This window comes from Protopterus annectens, chromosome 16.part0 (genome assembly GCF_019279795.1).
Source record: "Protopterus annectens isolate FY-2018-M chromosome 16.part0, PAN1.0, whole genome shotgun sequence".
Lineage (NCBI taxonomy): Eukaryota > Metazoa > Chordata > Ceratodontiformes > Protopteridae > Protopterus > Protopterus annectens.
The window spans coordinates 293,665,661-293,686,799 of record NC_056750.1 but is presented as its reverse complement, the minus strand read 5'-3'; positions in this window follow the sequence as shown (position 1 = coordinate 293,686,799).

Here is a 21,139-nt window from a genome sequence, read left to right as displayed (position 1 = left end):
CCTGTTTGAGGGACCACTCGTTAGGCAATAGTATTGCCCTGCTCAGCCTGTCGGCTATGACGTTGGATGACCCCGGGATGTGCGTTGCAATCAGAAAGCGACCGGTGGACTCTGCCCATTGCCAAATTCACATGGCCTCTCTGCATAGTTGGTAAGACCTGGTTCCCCCTTGCTTGTTTATGTACCAGACTATGGACATGATGTCTGTCTGAACTGCAATGGTCCCTGGAGGAAGAAGGGGAGCAAAGTGTTGCAACGCCAAAAACACTGCCCTCAACTCCAGAACATTGATGTGCAGATTGTACTCCAGATTGTTCCATTCGCCTTGGACTGTCTGTCCCTGAAAGATGCCCCCCCACCCTATCAGGGAAGCGTCCGTGGTTATCACGCAGACGTGCGGGTAGCACAAATGGTCTTCCACTGGATAGGTTGCAAGTCTGTAACCACCACATTAGGTGTGATTTGCATGTTTTTGTTATCAATATTTCGTGAGTCAGTGGAAGTTGTTGGAATGACCATTGTGCAAACAGATGCCATTGTAGCACTCTCATGTGCAGTCTTCCCAATGGTATCGCAATGAGAGAAGCTGCCATGAGACCCAAGACTTTCAGAACAATTTTTGCCGGTGACTTTCTGGACGACAGCAGAAGGGAAATGTTGATTTGAAGTGCTTCTATTCTTTCTGTAGGAAGTTTTAGAACTAAGTGACGCGTATCTAATTCCGCTCCTATGAATAAGATATGCTGTGATGGCTGTAGCAAAGATTTTTCGAAATTTACTGAAATTCCAAGGTGTGTACAAAGATGTAGGGTGTAATCCCTGGCTTGTATCAGTTGATGCCTGGTGGTGGCAGACAGGAGCCAGTCGTCCAGATACGGAAACACCTGGAATCCTAGGCGCCTCAGATGAGACGCTACCACTGCCATGCATTTGGTGAAGACCCTGGGGGCTGTAGTCAGACCAAAGGGCAGGGCTCGAAACTGATAGTGACTGGCTCCCAGCCGGAAGCGCAAATGATCCCTGGGCGCCCTGGCCATTTTGATGTGGTAGTATGCGTCCTTCAGATCTATCGAGCACATCCAGTTGTCCTTCCGTAAAAATGGAAGGATCGATTGAAGCGTGACCATTCGGAACTTTTCCTTCTTGACAAAGGTGTTGAGATGGCTTAGGTCCAGAATCGGCCTCCAGTCCCCTGTTTTCTTTGGAACTAAAAGAACCTTGAGTAAGTTCCGAATCCTATTTGGTCCGCTGGGACTGGTTGGATGACTCTTTTTTCTAGCAGCTTTGAAATTTCTGTAGCTGCTGGGTCTCGCAGATGGGGTGGTACATCTGGGAGTTTTCTCTTTGGAATGGGTGTGGATAGAAATGGGATTTTGTAACCTCTGGTGACAATGCTTTTTACCCAATTGTCTGAAGAAAGGTTTTGCCAGGCCTGAGGGTATAAAGCTAAGCGACCCCCGACTGCCTCCAGAGCAGGACAGTCGGGCCTCCTCTCAGGAGTGCTGAAAAGGTTTGCCAGGGAGGTTATCCCTGTCACCTTGGTTTTGCGGACCCCCTCGGCCGCCAGGGCGGCGTCTTCCACCTGTGCCCCCTCTGCCTCTAGAGGGGGCATCACCCTGTGTGTTTGGGAAAGATCCTTGGGGTTTTCGAAACCACATTTTCCCACCACGTTGCCCTTTGGGGTACGGTCTGGAAGGGGTGGAAAAACGGACTCCGACAGCAGACAGAGTCTTTCCCTCCTGTTCACACCGGGTAAGGGTCTCCTTTACTTTAGGGCCAAAAAGTGTGGCTCCATCAAATGGGGCGTTAGTAAAGGAAGACTTGAAGGCTTCCAAAGCGAACATAAGCGCATCCAGGATTGCCTACGAAGAGCAATCGCTGAAGCAGCTGCCCTACTCGATCCTTCGGCTGCGTAGGATATCAGCCTCATGGACGAGTTTACAATGGATGTAAGGGTGTTGAGATGCGCTGTAACTTTCTCTGAAACAGCATCTGTAGTACCCTGGAGGGTATCTCCCAACTCTTTGACTAGATCCCTCTGTAAACGTGTAAAATGAGTCAAATAGTTCAGGGAGCATAGAAAGCCGCTGAACTGAAAATGCGCTTCCCGTATCTGTCCATGGTCCTAGAATCTTTGTTAGGCGGATGGACAGATGAGGAAGACTCCGACATCTCCTTTTTCGTCGCGGCTGCCACCACCATGGCGTCGACAGGAACTCGTTTGGTGAGGGAAGCCTTGAGGTGTGGTGCCGTAATGTACTTATTTGGCTTCCTAGGGACTGGTTCCACTGTGTCAGGTGTCTCCCACACCCTTGAGCAATTAACTCATCAAGGGCGGAGTGACCCAGGAGGAGGAAGGGCGAGCACCAAATGCCTTCAGCAAAACTGACTCATCCTCAGAAGGGGAGGGCTTGCCAGTCACCTCTCTGTTTTAGGATCTCCAAGATGTCAGAAAAGAGACATCTTCTGAAGGTGACTTAGGGACCCTTCTGACTCATCTAAGTCAGTATCAGATGTCAAGGATTCTTGTGGAGAATCCAAGTGTCTCCTCTTACACAATCTTTTCCTAGGGACTTCTTCGTGGGGAGCATCCGAAGAAGCCTCCGAGGAAGAGGGGCACCCTCCAGGGGTGGCTGAGACACTGGTGCCCGACGCTTGGGCGTGGCCGTGGGTGCAGAGGAGGATAACGGTCCTTTGTGGGAGGAGAAGCTGTACCTGCTGATGTGGTTGTCTGGGTAGACAACACCTTCCTCATGAGGTCGAAGGCCCCGGGTCCCGAGTCGAGGTATCTCCCGGTTCGAAGAAATGGGTAGAATCCCGAAACAGGAACCGAAGGCACCGACCCGAGGACGGAACCGAGTCGATCCGCCGTGGCCCGAGAGGGCGTCGGAACAAACATCGGTCCGACTCTCGGTCCCGGAACCAAGGATGGATCTTCGGCCCCGAGACTCCAGTACCGGATCGGATGGAGTCGAGGTGAACGGCGCCGACCGAGAAAAAGACGGTTCTGGCACCGAGGGCTCCACAATCATCAGTTCAGCTTCTTCCGGCTCCGAAGACTGGACAGGTCTCGGAGGAGGAACAGATGGAGATAGTGGCAGGCCTTCAAGTCTCGACATCAACTGAGAGGAGACCGAGATAAGCTTGGATAGGGCCGTATGCTCCATCAATTTCTGCACCACACGGTCCACATCGGTGTCGGAAAGGGGCCTAGAAGAACTAGTCGAAGGGATCGAAGACGGAGCCGACCTCAACAGAGTCGGTGGAGGGAGCTCCGTCACCGGTTCCAAGACTCGAGGCTCGGAACTGCCAACAGTTGACCACTCGGCCCCAAGTCTGGGGAACCGGTGATCTAACCATACCCGAAGAGCTCGGAGCCGATGACTTGGGCTCCGACGTCTTCGATCCCTTCGAGGACTTGGATGCCTGGTCTGAAGCATCCAGAGCCTCCTGGAAAGAGGGTTTCAACAATCCTCTATCCATCAGCTTCCTGCGCCTATCTGTCATGACCCTCTCACTAAAAGAGTGACAAATAGAACAGTCCTCTTGTAAGTGGAGAGGGCCAAGACAGTAGACACAGGAACTGTGGTTGTCTGTGACCGACATCTTTTGGCCACACTGACAACGTTTGAAACCAGATTTCATTTTCTCAGACATAATGAAGAAAGAGAAAAACAACAGTCAAGTCCAGTACAGTCAATCCAGGAAAACAGAGTCAAATCCGGTTAGAATGTAAGTCCGATTGTCCAATCCAAGTAGGGGTGGTAGGCCCCGAAAAACTCTATACCAGTTATAGTTAAACTAAGTTAAACTAAGTTAACGGTACCGAGAAATTCTGTCTCTACTCACACACCATACACTAACTATCAATAACTAGTGATATTAAACAAGTTCTTTTGAAAATTTAACCAAAAAAGTTAAAATCTTATCTGAGAAACCCTCGAGCTAGTCTCCAGCGATGCGAATGCAGCAGCGGCAAACTAGATCTGAGGTAAAGGCAGAGGGGGATTGTGGGTATTAGATGTCCTCGAGCTTCTTCTCGATGCAGAGCTTGCAGTCGGCCGGCACGGAGCCGAGGATCGGCTCCGAACCCATGTGTAAGAACAAAGGCGAGATTGAACACTCTCACATGAGGAACTTTCATCAGCTAGTTCCTTTCTGGTGGGATCAGAACTGCTTGCCTTCTGGAGGGTCATAATCATATCAGGCTTTCTAGGAATGGGTTCAATGGTGTCAGGTTCTTTCCATGCCTGCTGCGAGACCATTTTGAGGAGCTCATCTGCAGGCGGAATCACCCAAGAAGTAGATGGGCCAGTATTAAAAGCCTCTAGGAGCACAGATCCTCTGACAAAGGGTTGCTGGGCTTCCAGCCACCTCTCTGTTTCAGGATTTCAAAGATGTCTTTGAACAAGACATCTGCAGGAGGTGACTGTGGGGACCATTCACCTTCCTTAAAATCTGTGTCTACGGTGACAGATTCTGGAGAATCCAGATGCTTCCTCTTGCATGTCCTCTTCTGAGGGACCACCTCAGTGGGATAATCTGGGGAAGTATCACAATAGGTGGAAATACCCAACTGGCTGTCCTGGGGTTTTGGTATCAGCTGTCCCTGTGGGAGGGTTAGTTGAGACTCTTGACATAGAGATGGAAGTGACGTAGATGCAGGACCTGAGGGGGACACAACCTGTCTGGGTCATGATCACTGAGAGGGCTCTCTCGAAAGTCCTAAAGGCTGACCTTCCCAAAGAGGGATAGGAACCCAGATCTGAGAGGAGGATTTTCTGATCCTTGGCACTTCCCTGCTCCGAGGAAAGTCACCCCAAGGCAAAGGTTGTAGCCAAACTAACCCTTGCTGAAACTCCGAGGTATAGAGACAGCTCGAAAGCTCTCGGAGTTGACTGAAACACCTCAGACCCAACAGGGTAGAATCAGCTCCAACAGCTTTCCAGATCAGATTGCATGGAAAACCTTAGAGCAAGCTTCAGATCAGAGGATACAATGATCCTCAGATCCAAAGATGACAGGCCTGAACAACTCAGATCCAAGGGCTCTAAAACCACTGAGGAAGTCAGAGGAGGAAGAGTTAGAGGTGGTGTCATAGATGTATGGGTTTCCTGACCTGAAGGGATAAGAGCCAAACCAAAAACTGGTTGGCTCTGCATGAGAGGATCTGTCTCACTACCCTCTCCACATCTTCCACAGTGAGGTTTCTAGAAGAGCGAGAGGACTGTTTGAAGGAGAATCTGGTCTATAAAGGAAGGTAGAAGGTACTCATGACAGGACCGGGTCCAGGGATGGGGAGTACTTTGTCCTAGGAGTCACATCCTACAGTCTTGGTGGACCAGACATCTTTGGAGCCGATGAATCCTTAACTTTTAGAGATTTCAGATCCTAAGAAACAAACAATCTAATGAAAGACTTTTTTCACTTTTCTCTGATCTGAGGGGTTCGGATCTGAGAGTCTAATTTTCTTTTTCTTAGATGGATCCAAGGAAACTGGAGAAATTGAAGAAAATCTTTTTGAAGTCTTCTCCGAGGCCTTTGAAGAAACAGAAGAAGAACTCATAGAGAAGTGTGGTAACTTTTTAAAGGTTTCTCTAGCTATGGCATTGCCAAAGGAATTTGGTAAAAGCCCCTTTAAAATCAATTTGTTTTTGCGTTCCACTAATGCCCGGGGGTTGAACGCATGACAGAATGGGCAGCTTTCTTGCAGGTGGAGGGACCCAAGGCAATAAACACAGAAAGTGTGTGAGTCAGAGAGGGGGAATCTGTTGACCGCACTTCCCACACTTTTTAAAACTTGCAAGGGCTTTTTCTTTTTCAGCCATGTTTACTAGAAAGGGAAACAAACAGCTACAACAAACTGCCACAGAGAATAACTACAACCACAATAACAACAGATTTAAAAAAATAGATGTATATAGATATAGATATATATATATAGAGAGAGAGAGAGAATTTTTTTTTAAACAGGAAGAGAAAAAGAAAAATTGCTACCTATAAAGGTAATGAGAACTATGACAAAATGTAGAAGGGTGAAGGGAGAAAAAAGGGAAGAAAGAGATACTAACAATGGCATCAACAGTACAGTAGTAATATGAGAAAAAAGGAAGATTAAAGAATATTGCTTTAATAAAGAAAAAGCAAGTACTTATCTAGCCCAAATAACTCGAGAGACAAATCACCATGTCTTTCACCAAACGGCAGCAAACAAGATCTGAGGTAATTGGGGATGGTGCATTATGGGTAAGGGAGAATCTCAAGAGTTTTAAGTTGCCAAGAGTTTTACAGCGGCCAAGTTAGATCCGATGTCTTGGATCCAAACCCATCAGTCATGGAAGAAATTAAACCTTGACAACATCAGATCAAAACTTATGCTCTTTACCCCTAAAAATATCTTTGAACTGAAACACTTTTTCATCATAACTTCTATCAGTAATACTCCCCTTCAACCTTACCTTTCTCCTGTCAAAATTTTCACAGAATGCCAAGATTGTGCTCATATTTTTGGTCTGTTCCTCATAAAATTTGTGGTATTAAAAGTCACTAAACAATGACATACATTTGAGTTTCAGACTTCAAATTCTTCAGAAAATGTATGTTAAAACAAACACAGTTACTCTAGCAACTTTCTAAGTTTATAACAGCAACATTTAAAATATGTCCTTATTTTTGGGCCTTTGCCCCCCCCATTTAGTCGGGCTTTGCCCAGATTTCTTGAACTAAGAGGTTGAGAGGTATGCCTTCAACTTGTTACACAAACCAGACTTTAGTGTCATAATAAATAATCACCTCAGGTTAGATCACCATCTCAGCAATGTCAAAGAAAACACACAAAAAAACTACACAACTCTATAGATCAAAGTCTTACCTCACACAGACCAATAGAAAACCCCAAGCAACCATATACCTTTTACTGTCTCTTTGTGTTTCTCCCAAAATAACTTACCTTAAAGCTACCCTTAAAACTAAACTAATTTCATGCTTTAACAAAATAACATCATTTGCTTTCACCCTTCCGTCATATACCCATCACTGCACTAACTGAACTGGCTTGAGTTACCAAATCACCTATTACACATTCAAGAAATAACTGCTCATAAGCTAATCTACTAACCTGACAACTGACCAGCCCTTCATAACATACTTCTCAGCTATGTCCCTACCAGACACCCATGCACCAGCACTGAATTACTTCTAAAGTCTACCGAATTACACAATATAGCTGGAGACTCCTTGTATTCCAACTATGTTACAACAATATGGAACTCAATTCCCCTCCAAATAAAACAAATATCCTCCCTCTTAAGGTTCAAACGTCTTCTCAAAGATCCACAATACCACACATGGCTATGCTCATGTCATGCACCAGAATGATTAACAAACACTCAATACTCTGAAGTATTTATAATGTCAATTATCTATTTTCCTTACACTTTTTTCTCTCCTCCCAACTCATTTTTATACCTGTTAATAGCTTATTTCCTTCCTTTCCTGCACTCCTATTTCTTATTTTTCCTGTAAACTTTTAATGAATTATGGCTTATAAATAAGCTACATTTAATGCTTTTACATTTTTTATATATATGCAATACAGTTATATATTTGTCTAGCTGTTCCTATGCATACTGCTTTTACTCAACGTATAAGTGTCTTCTCATCAAAATGGAGCTTTTCTCCCCAGGCCTCTGCTGAAAAGTCCATCCCAGTAAACACATGCTAAAAAAGTAAGTAAATAAAATAAATTATCACAGCTAACTCAGCCACATGTTGTAATAAAAATTTAGAATAAGGCAGGGTTGTGTGAGATGGTTCTTTGTAACACCAGATATTCCAATAAAATGATTGTGGCTGTTGGAATAATATTTCTGAGCTGGATATCAGCAGATGGTCAGACATCTCAAAGTGTGAAGAAGTGTACTCTCAAGATGTGGTCATTAAGAGAAATAAAACTACATCACTAAGAACAACTTAAACATAACTGCATTCTTTTTTTCTGGGAACCCAAAGGAGCATGAAACTTTTCTTTCAGGCACAATATCATAATGTGAAGTTTGCAGCCCATGGCCTCCTCAATTTTACCATCATAATGTATTTCAAAGCTATGGTCTTTCAGGAACAAAACATAGTTTCACATTTGGCTCTCTAGTATGGCAAATACATTGATTACCATCCTTTCTCCAGATTATCACTGATAAATTTGCTGAAATATAATGGCAATATTTTTTTTCATTTTATTTGCATTTTTAGTTAGCCATTCAAACAGTTTAGCAAACTATCTGAGCAGCAGAAGTATCTGTCTCACATGTGAAAACTGGGCAGACCAGCATTCCCTATAGTAGCTAGTAATGGATTGTTTTATCTGTCTATAAGGTTTTTCTATCTGAAGGACCTCAAAGCTGAAATTCTTAGCATTACTGCATAATTTAATGAAGTTTTAAATCAAGACACCTCACTGATGTTCTATATGCAAGATCTAAATGCATCACAACTCCATTTGCATTTTCATTTTCTTATAAAGGAGAGGACACATGGTTTATCTAGCTTGTTTAGTTTTCTTAAAATAAATTTAGTTTTTGTAGTAACAGAGATTTCAAGGATTAGACTAGACCCTTTCTTTTGAAAAAATATCTGCTTTTTTGTATACCCAGAGCTTCAATGCCTTGATGCTACCATATTTAGATTTTCAGCTACTTCAGCCTCATAGTAATTGACAATAGCTAGGAAGGTAATCAGGTGATAGTGATTTCATTACAATAGTATGACAATATCCCTGATAATATGTTATACATGTTTCATTTCCAAAAGAGAATTTATTATCATATGTTTACTGCCTGCATGGATAATTATATGTCCACCTTTTTATTTATGCTTAATTAGTTCACAGATATGAATTAACACTTCATTTAAGACCACAGAGTGAAGATTTATTGCAATGAAGTTTAAATTGTGGAAGTAATTGCTGATTTAAAGACATGTTCTCTAAACATGAGGCAAATGTTACTGTGTTGTTAAATAATTAGTATGTTACATGTGATTGGAAAAGACTCAAAGTAATCTTAATGAGATGGCAGGGTGATATACTAAACCAAAGAGAAGAATATCCTCATTTAAGTGTCCAAAATTCTCTTTTTGTTAGAAGTTCTACTAAAATTTGTAGATCGTAAACTCCAGGCTTCATGTTACAATACCTAACTATTGCCAGTATTAAATTACTGATAACCAAATTACAGGAAATATGCTGAATTGCATCAGAGAATCAGCAGACTCATTTTTGACTCATAACTTAATTACTTAAATTTAATTTAATTTATATGTTTGCTTGTCTTTTACTGACCACTTTAGTCCCACTAAACCAGCAGCTTCTTTCCAGGGGAGACAAAAGGTGGTATTCATACTGACTAGGGGAAATTTGGTCAGGGAAATCCTTCTATTCTTTTTAGATCATTTTTTTATCCCCACCCTTTTTCCATAATCAAAACGTAAGTGTTGCCAAAATAATATTTAAACAACATTTCTTGTTATATAATCATACTTTACAGCTTATTTTCCACATACATAGTGCACATGACAAAATAATTTTCTCCATTTCAACTTTTTTGACTATTCACCCCCTCATATTCTCCTCACAAAACCATATCCAACTTAATTTCCTCCATTCCACATCACTTTTGTAGCGTTTCATACTTTTTAACCAACCACAAAATAATAAAAAAATGTTCCTTTTCTGCTGTTGTTTATTTATTTTATTTTATTTTACATTTGTTAACTGGGGGTGTCTGACTAAGCCGAAAAGGCCCCTTTTCAGCAGAGGCCCGGGGGGAAAAGCTCCACAAAGAAAAATTACAGATACATTTAGTTATTTAGACATGATCAGTATACACACAAATTACAAAAGACATGTTTTTACAGTGGTATGCAGCACATCAACAGTTACAGTGGAGTGAAACAAAACAATATTAATTTAAAAATAAAGGTAATTAATAGATTTGTGGTGTACAGCTGAAATCTGGAACATAGGTAGAATACATACATAGTACACAGGTACAGTACATACATTGTAGATTAGCCAGTGTTTGTGAGTAAGATTGAAAACTATTATCAAGTACTCTAGATTTAGTATGTATACCTTATCCGTTTTCACTAGCCTGGGGAGCAATCATGGCACTGTCAACTTTGCTTGAGATGTTGCCTGACGAGGTCTTTAAAGGAGGCTTTGGATGATGTGCTTTGAATGCTAGTGGGGACAGAGTTCCATTTTTTAGCCACTGTACTACTATATAATGCATCTCCAAAGCTATTGTAGCTGTTGGTGACTTCTAGTAGTAGTTTGCTTGATGATCTAAGAGGCCTTTTGGCTGAGTGATGTACTAGGTTTTTGAGGGCAGGACACTTATTGGGGAGGTAATAGATAGAATGAAAGAGGCAGAGCTGATTGTAGGTTATACATTATTAGTCCTTTAACTGACAGCGTCTTCAACATGATCTTCCTTAAAAAATACTTCTATTACCTATAAGGATTCCAACATTTCATTTCTTCTCTTCGTCACGTTATCTCCCTTTTCAACCCTAACCTGTAGCCAACACAATACTTTTTCATTACCTGCTCATAACACAGTGCCTTTTTTTTTTCTCTTGTTATGTTTCCATATCCATTTCCCACAATAACCATTTCATAATACTTGTCTGCAGCTCCTTTAGTAATCAACTCTTTTCTTTTATATTTTCCTATTTTTCAGTAGTTATCATATTTCTTCTGCAAAAGTCTTCCTATCTCACTCTCTTTTCCCTTCCTTTATAACCAATGCTTATATAATAAATAAATCCAAGCATAATCCCTGATTTATTACATCTTATTTCCTTTCCATTTTTAATACGCAATATGCCCCTTTATTGTGTTCAGTCATCACCCTGCTTACTCGTCCAAAAACGATTTCCACTAGCTCCCTCTGTCTTGCAACACTGTATATAAATATTGCTCCAAAATAAGCTACTTCCATAATATAACTGAGTGAATTAAAATGTTTTCTTCAAAAATAGTTACTTCTTTCATGCATGTACTATTTCTCTTATTTTTCTCAGTTTCCCAACCACTGTTTACTAACAACTTTCATACCAGCAAATATTACCCTTAGTAAATCAACAGCATTCTTTACAAAATAAATGACCCCCAATTTCACTACATTCCCAGGCATTTTACATGTAACCCTACATATCTGATAAATTCTATACCCCTATCACATCTTTTACTCAGAGTCTTCAGCAGATACACTCATCTACATAATAGAATATAAATTGCAACTCCACCTCATCCTTCTATGTTCCTCTTGCTTCACCCACTTCATTATTCATTACTGCATTAAATATCACAACAAATACAATTCCAATCACAGAACTACTTTAGACGTCCTCACCTTATCACTAATCCCTCTCTTTCCTAATATTATAACTCACATGCTATACACATCTTGGAAAATTTTAACCATTGTCCTCTCAATCCCATGTGCTTTAAGAATCTTCCATATTTGGTTATATTCTACATTCTTGAAAGCTTTCATTACATACCACAACTATTGCTTCCAGCTCCCTCTTCTTCTTACTATCAACTACTTCATTAACAATTATTAACATTTGTTTTGCATCTTTATCTTTGATCCAGTCTTTTGCAATATATACTTCACAGCTACTTCAAACTTCTTTACAATATTTGCATTAATATTTTATCATCCATATTACACAGTATTACTAGATATTCATTTTTCAAAATAATATTTCTGTTTTCTTTCACAAAAACTTAATTCTTCCATAAATTTCCTCATCTTCTAAATATTCCTTCAGTCACTTTTTACTTTCCTTTCTTCATTTTGCATAGCCTTATAAAATTCATACCCTAAACCATCTTCTCCGGGTATACTCCTTGTATTCCCCTCTCTTATCTCTAAATTTAATTCATCCAATGGTACCTCTTTCTCTAAGAACTCTCCATCTACTTTTTATTTTTTAATGTTCTATTCTCTAGTTTCTTCTTTTTTTTAGCTACACTTGTTTTACTTATTTAGAAAACTTTCCATTATTCTTTGCTGACTACTTACACTACTACTTGTTTTATAAACTTTCCACCATTTTGTCCAACTTTTATAAAAAGGCCTCGTATTTATGTGTTCCTTATATAATTTCCTTTTTCTTCTTTTGTCATTGCATTCAATGGACTATATACGCATTTAAATCTTTCAATAACTTTCTCTTCCTTAATAAATTGGTTAATCCATATTTTGACCATATCGTTCTGACATCTAATGTTAGTCTATCAATAAAAACAGCTTATTCTATCCTCCCATTAATTTGTGTAGCTCCCTTAAAATGTAATTAAATCTAATTTTGTTTGCAAGCTTCCTGCCTTATAGGTATACATCTCTTTCTTTCCCAATACTTAAGGTAAAATTTATTATTTCTCTATATTGTCCCAGATACTCATATAATTCATCTTTATTTCTTATTCTGAGGACATTGTTAAAATCTCCCAAAATCTGTATTTGGCATAATACATTTGGTACTTTTACGTTATCGGGGCAACAGCTGTAAAACGCTACCCCGCACACGCAATGATCTCCTTAACCTATGTTATTAATCTTCCATATGTAAGTATGAACTCAGCTTGATTACAATGGTGGAAAACAAGGCTTTCTGTAGCTCTAATTTTATTGACACGGTTACCAGAAAAGGGCCTCCCTCATGCGTCCTCTCTGTTGTCAGTCGACCCATTTGTTCTTGGTGGATGAGATCCTGCTTTAACTGTTTATTAGTTCTCTCACTGCCCGAATGCCTCATAGCCTGAAACTCCGATTTGTATGCATTTCAGTGAGGCAAACCACTTCTGAATACCTTAGGATTCTGTTTTGATCATGTTGAACACTTAACATGTTCACCTAAGAATAGTCATCATGAAAAAGTTGCTTAGTGCAAATGCTTCCACTTATAGAGGCACATTAATCCTTTGATATTATTGTTTCAAGGCTGCCAGCATTCTGTGATACGTTAAAAACTAAACTGCTGCCTTTCAGCTGTGGTTACAGATGTCTAGGTGGGTGACTATTCAAACTTAAAGCAGTATGTTAGTTTCCAAACTTCACACGTGTAATAAACTATAACACTTAGTCCGCATGGTGCAGTGCTGAACATAAATAAAGGTTCAAACTACGACAACGCATTACAAAAGAATCCAGAAAATGGAATTCAAAGGCACAAGTAACTCCTGACTTATGGTGTTCCATCTAGTTAACACCTCCTCTAAACATGTAACGGTTGTCAGGTTTTTACAGAGTGCTGCTTTGTGCAGATATAAATTATCGGTAACAGCTGTGCGATCATTGTGTGCATGGGGTAGCGCTTTGCAGTTTATTGCCTCGATAACGGAAAAGTACCATACATTTTACAGAGCATTAAATCTCTTTATTATTTTATTTTTGTGTATGCATGTACCACCAACATATTCTCACCGTTTTTTCCTGATAACAGCAATCGACAAAAATCAGTTATCATCATTCTCCACTGACTCACTACCATCATGCCAAACAACTTTGTTTCAACTTTATTTAGTAATACAACAATCACACAGCACTCTTTCCCATTACTCTATAGCACTGCCCTCTCCCTAAAAATTTTGAAACTGTAATCTTAGTTGTCTACATAGAAATCTGACATCCAAAACAAGCAATATCTTGTGCCACATTTCCACATCAATTCATGCATTGTAAAACACCTTAAATCACTCGTTATATAACTTATGTAAATAAATAATATTGAAAAAATAGCCTTTTCCTGTCTTTGCATTTTCTTTACCTCCTTCATCTTTATTTTTCTGTACTTTATCATCTTTAGAAATGTTTGCTTTTTCGTCACATGCCTCTTTACCATTTCCATTTCTTCGGTTACTACTTCATATCAATTTTAATGCAACACCATCTCTGCTTTATTGTGTTTAACTTACTCAAAGTCATTATTTTCAATTTCAATACATTCATCCCTGGAAAAAAATATTTCATCATCTTCTGACATCATTTTATTTTCTGAAACAATCTATAATTCATTTTCTTCATTATCTTCAAAATGACTTTTTCCTTCACAGTCAAGTGAAGGATATCCTTCTTTCATGCATTTTGTACATTTCAGTTCGTAATTTTTACACTATGCCTGCTTCCCCATGCTGATTACATCTTCTTTTATTACATTTACTAATTATGTGCTTCACTTCCACAAAAGGAACACATTTTCTCATGCCCAGCATACTTTACAGCCCTCTCCTTCCTGTTCTTCATAGTTACACAAAGTAAGTGCTGGAGGTTTTTTTTGTTTTTTTTTTTTTGGTGTTCCTACACCCCAGTCCATAAACTTATCTCATTTGTCTTTCTTGCAAAAGTCTCAATGCTGGAAAATTATTTGCAAAATGGTTTAATTTCAGTTTTAGTCACCTCTTCAGATTTGAACTGCAAAGGCACTTTTCTCTTATTTTGTACAGTTGAGCCAGTAAAGGCATATAAATTCCATGAGAAAACATATTTTCTTATCCACAAAGTATTTCTAACAAACAGAAGTATTTGAAAGTCATAACACTAAAGCATTCTATGTCCTGGTGAATTCACAAATGTATTTTAGGAGTGCTTAAACCTAAGGGTTCCAACAATTTGACCCAGTCAAAGCATCTGTTAATAGGAATATCTCTTTTAGTCTTACCACTAGTCTTTTTTCAATGTCTTAAATGCTGTCCTACCTATTTTTCTACTGCTGCCAATGCAGCATAAGTCCTCTGCACAGGCTGACTACCTGCAGCATTCTCTGTAAGAGTTTCTAGCAACATTACAGTTTTAGTTTCTTCCAAGCACAGTTCTTTCTTCTTTTCAGGTTGCAAAGCTTATTCTATCTCAGTTCCTTCCAACATAGAATCACAGCCTTCCCTATCATCTCCCCAAGCTACAGTGCTATTCAGCAGGCTTCTCTTCATTTATCAAGGTAAGGTAGCATTATCCAAATCTCCTTCATGCAACAAAGCAACCACTTTATCTGCACATTTTAAAAATATCATTACACTTTCTTCTGTAGTTAGGACCTCACTCCTCTTCCTCCATCTTTGTCCTCCTCCCAGCTATCAACAACTTCTTGGTGCCCTCTACAGAAATAAATGGAAATGTTGTAGGCTTTATGTGACAAATGCAAAATAACTGAATGTAGATATTATATTTTTAATAAAGTACTCCTACTCTTTTTGATAAATGATGTGTGATCTTTTGCACCCATCTGAGCTACCACCCACTTATGCTGTTGAGACTTTAATTTAACCTCTCAGCTGAAGGATGACACACTCGGGTGCAACACCTACTTATACTGCAATACAGTGACAGCAATAGAAAAATGAATTCAAGCACCCAGTGCAGAAATAAAACTCACTGACACAAACACCTCCAAAAACTGTAGATAGGTCAAAAGGCTCTTGAAAAGCAAAGCTTTTTCTTGTCTGACACAGCTTCTTTGTGGGGTGTTTTGTGTTTTACCGGGAAATTACTACTTATCAGGGATTTTATTTTTATTTATTGTATTGGATTATGCATACACAAACCGTACTGGTTCAATGAAATAGTTTGACAATGCTGATTAGGCCATGAGCTACTAAAAAACATCCTTATGTAGTCCTGAGTTGATTCCTTCTGTCTCCATTTGCCTACTGTGTCACTCAGAGCAGGTCACTTAAACAGGTAGTGCTCCATGACCTCCACCAAAAATGTGCCCCAGTCTAGTTGACAACCTGATAAACAAAACATATAAATAAATACAATTTATGCAAATTAGACAACATTTAGTATGCTCTTTTGATAGATATAACTGGTAATAAAAGGTGGTCATGTTCCAGTTGCAATTCAAGCATTCCATAGGCAATTAATGGCAGCAATTTACCGCACTGAATTAACAACTGTGTTAAAGCCGTCTTGTTGATTGATGCCATACTACTGTACTGTTTCACTTTCAAATTACAGATGCAATGTTCATTAAGAACAATTAAGTACACACTCATGACAAACAATCTCTTTTTTTTAAATACTCATTTTTATCTTAATCCTAGGATACCACGGAGCAATTTGTTTTGCTCAGCTGCCAGTTACTGATAGTTTTACTTGTTCAGCGAATAAACAGATTTTTGGAAAGTGTTTCAGATTCTGATTGTTTATCATTTCTAACAAACATTTTGATGTTGATAATATTTGCCAGGGTAGTTACTTTCTTCTCTTCTATGGATACATAGTTTCCTCACTCTGTAGTCTGTGTGTGGTCTCATTAATAATCTAGCATGGAGGCCTGAACATTATTTTTTTTACTGTGGCATTTTCAGAATTTTGTCTACATGCATTGATTTACAGTGCTCCACAAATGAGTTGTAAACTTGGACTGCATAACACTTGTTCAGTGGGCTCCAGCACACAAAGCAAGAGCCTTAGGAATTTTCTAGACAGCATGGAACTACCTGGATTTGAACTTAAGGTGTCTATGTTCATCTTGTTGGCTACTTATGTCCAGATGTAATCTATTTCCCTTTGCTTTTATACTGTTATACAGAATAGCAGGCTGTTCTAGGACTGTGAGATTTATAAAGATAGCAGACAGGAACATGATGAACATTTATCCCAAAGCCAGCAGAGCAAAGAACATCAAACAACACTTGTCCCCTCTATTTACATCAATGTCTGACTTCTTTAATACTTTCCTCAGGTTTTAGGTTCATAATTTTGTTATCCCAAGTGTAATAAGTGCATAGTATACCAATGGACCAAACATTTAATCAGTATGGATCCTGTGACACCCCCACCCACAGGGAAACTTTGCTACTAAGTTGAAATACCTAAACAAACTAGTGGCAAAGGTACTAGAGGACATTACTATTAAAACAGAAAATGCTGTACTGAAGATGGCTATCAACACTTGTACCTTGAATTTGTTTTTTCTAGAACTGTAGGTCAATGTGCAGACTGACAAATCCCATTCCAGCAAATGCTCCTCACTGGAGTCAAAATTAAACTGTTGAAATTAACTGCAGCCTATGTCAGCAAGGAGAATTGCAGCTGCAGAAACAACTGTTGAAATTAACTGCAGCCTATGTCAGCATGGAGAATTGCAGCTGCAGAAACAATCTGCAGCTTGTGGGTTTACATGAAAGCATTGATGAAGGGAATATGCTGCAATTTTTACAATGCTTTGAATCTCAGCGCTACCCCTGCATTACAAATTGAGCAAGCATACCACTCTCTGTGACCACAAGGCAAATTATCTTTTGGCTATTTGACTAAAGAGATAATCTCCACATTCTCAAAGTGGTTGAGGAAAGGATATCATTTGTAATGAGCAGTTGATCAGTTCATTTATTCCAGGACTTTCCCCCTGAAACAACAGCAGCCAGGAAAGCCTTTTCCAAAGTAAGAATATTGTGCTATAAGATGCCATCCAAAGATTTATTCATTTATTGGCATTTAATTACTGGGTGGCTCACTGGGCCATAAGAGCCCATTTTCAGTGGAGGCCAGGGGACAGAAGCTCCAGGTACAGGTAACAATCTTGAACATTTAAAATAAATTGTACAGACAAGTTAACTTTAGAGGTTCAAAATAGATACAATAGTGTCTATATTGAACCTCTGAAGTTAACTTGCCTGTACAGGGCAAGCTTTTCTCCCCAGGCCTCCGTGTCCTTGGACTCATCAGCTGGTGCAAGCAGTCCTACCTCCAATGGGGTGGCATGATCAGGGAAAGAAATAAGCTCCCCTCTTTCCAGGAAAACCTCTGCTAAAAAGCTGTCTCTGGATGACCAGTCTAGCAACCGTTTCTTCCCCCTGTAGTGTGAGGAGCTTATTTCTACAAATAAAGAACTCACTTCCAACTGACAGTTACCCTCTGGGATACTGAACATTTTCTGCAACAAAAGAAAGGGAGTGTTAAAAGTGTGAAAACACAGAAGATCAAAAGGTGAGGAGCTGTGTTGTCTCATTCGGAAATGTTATACTTCTGTTGTATGACTAGCATTTGTCTCATAAGGGTATGAAACCATTCTAAGACACCCTCAGGGACATTTTCACAACTCACTCTGGGGGTGGTATACTGTATTGATTATATGCACTACATAGGAAAGTTTATTGCACATAAGTTATTAGAATTACCATGGCTATATGTCATTCCATTAACATTCATGGTTTATCTTCACCTTGTAAACGTAGGGTTCTTTTAGCCAAACTAAAATCCAGTAATGGTGATATTACATTTTGCCAAAAATCTAAGGGTGCGAAGCATCATGCATGTCTTCTGAAATCCTTCTGGAAACAGCTTTTACTTTTAAACATGAATAAAAGCTGAGCAAGTAGTCATGTTAGGGGCAAACTCTAAATTAGGCTAGACTTTATTAGAAATCAAAGGGTATAAAGGTAGGTGGATAATGGAAAGGTTTAAAAACCTCAAGGGGAGTTAATTTAGGGTCAATTTATGGGCCAAATAGAGACAGTTCTGATTTTTTGCTCACTTCTTTGGCAAACTCAGCCTATGGCACTATGTAGATTTTAAGATTTTTAAAGCTGGAGACTTTAATACTACCATGAACTCCCTGATGGCAGGAATAACCCACATCAGAACATCAAGTTCAAACACTATGGCAAGCATGTAACGTTTGTAAGTTTAAGGATAAAAGCATGATTCAAGCTTATAAGGCCAAGCAAACAGCTTGGATCTAACAATAAAGAAATATTCGTAATTATAATCATAATTTTGAATGTGCAGCATTCTGTAGCTGGGGTGAAGGGAATATGCCCCGGAAATTGTTATCCAATAGGATTAAGCAATGTAGAGCTGTTGCTGCCATAACCGCATTGGTTACATCCCTAAAGGGTTGGAACATAGTAGTTACAACTGAAGGTATAAATAATACATTCCACCAGTTCTATAAGGAATTATTTACTGAAAGTAGACCCCATACAAACTTACAGGAGGAGATTAAAAGGTTTTTTACAGCTGTTAACATCCCTCAGTAAGTGGTTGAGGGTCAGACTGCACTCTTTAGCACCAGTGAACCTAGAAGAAGTATATAGGGTGATTAAAGAACTTTTATCAGTTAAGACACCAGGGCTGGATGATATCAATGGTGAACTTAAAAAAAAAAAAAAAAACAAGCCACCCTGGTGGAATCACGGTACTCAATTGGTTATACAAGGGAGGAGTTACAGAAGAGATAAAAATGTAGTTGCATATGCACATCCAACAAATGGAGCATACACTCTCCCTTATCTGAAAATTTTGGGAAAAAATGGTAGATTAACAACCTGGTTGATTCTGGACTCAGAAGCTACCTTAGGCAATAAGAACAGGTTGGTCCACAAAGACACCCTGTCTTTGTGAAAAATCTGGTAAGGAGGTTTAGAAGATACAGACTGGAGTTCAAATAATAATAATAGCAACCAGAAAAATGGTTTTCCAGGACAAAAATTTTAGATCTGCCTTGGCTGATGGTTCAAAGGGAGTCTGAGTTAAAACCAGAAGCATAACAGATAAATCCAAAAATGAGTGGGATGCTTTAACAGAGCTCTAAGTAAAGAGACTTCTTTAAGAAAGGCTTTACATAGTTTAGAAGAAGCTAAAGTAGTTTATTTTTTTCTCAGATGGACATTAGAAATGGCAGCCAAATGAACTTTAATAGTTGAAAAACTAGCAACTGCACTGAAAATTGAAGTTAAAATTCAAGGACAGGTGGCACAGGAGCTGAAAAGGAATCCAGGTCCTTGCTAAGGGTCCAGAAAATTAATATCTTCCATTTACTTTTGTAAATCTTTCTAGTGGAAGCTTTTTGAGAAGATACCAATATATAATGGACTGGGGATGACAGCCTGGGCTGTCTAGCAATCAATGGAATTGGAGAAACCATGAGGTCAGTTTTAGTCCTGTTAAGTCCGGATGAGTCATTCCTGTTGGTTGAGACAGAAGGTTTGGAGAGCGATTCACTATCCAGGATAGATGAAGAAGGTGAGGCCAGAGGAAGGGGAACCAAATCTGACAAGGACAAAAGGGTGCAGTGAGGATAACTGTGCTCTTCACCCAGAATGCTTGCTGTAGAAATATGGGAATGAGAGGTAACAGTGGGTAAGCATAGAGAAGACCGGAGGGCCAAGTGTGGACTACAGCATCTCTCAGTGACTCTTCCATTGGAGGGATCAGGACAAAGAACTTGCTGCACTTATTGTTGAGGGGAGAAGCGAAAAGGTTGCAGCACCACTGGCCCCATTGATGGAAAATTCTCTCTGCCACTTTGACATTGAGAGAACACTAGTAAGGCATCAGAATGGACCTGCTTAGTTTGTCTACAATCACGCTGTATTTCCCCGGAATGTCTGTTGCTATTAGAAAGCAACCAGAAGAGATCACCCATTGCCACACTCTCACTGTTGCTCAACAAAGTGGATAAGATTTGGTTCCTCCCTGTCTGAAAATGTACCAGACCACTGACACATTGTCTATCCGAATAGCAATTGTTCCAGATGGGAGAGAGTCTTAAAATGCCTGCAATGTTAGGAAAACTGCTCTCATTTCCAGAACATTGATATGTGTCTTGGTTCTTCGGGGGGCCATGTACCTTGGACTATTTTTCTCAAGAAACAGTTGAGAGACGTCCCTGCTCACTGTGGCCATTGATGGGGAAAAACAAATGGGCGACCCTCCGGTAGATCATTTGAATGAATCCACCAAAGAAGATTCCTTTTGTGTGCCTGTGTTAAAGGATGTTGAAGAATGGACCACTGCATAGACACAGTCCATGGAACCTGGCCATGGATCCCAAAGCCTGTAAAATTGGTCATGCTGGAAGAGAAGTATTTTGTATTGTCTTTCTGACCTGGGATTTCAGTGTCTGAATTTCAGCAGGAAGAGAGGCTATCTGCTTGACTGTGTCCAGATAAACAACTACGAACTCCAGACTCTTTGTGGGCATGAGTTACGATTTGCTGTAAATAATATGGATGCCTAGATAGGCACACAACTAGAGCAAGTAGTCCCTTGCCTATAGGAGTTGATGCCTGGTTGGGATAGATAGAAGTCAGTCATCTAGGCATAGAAACACTCAGAATTCC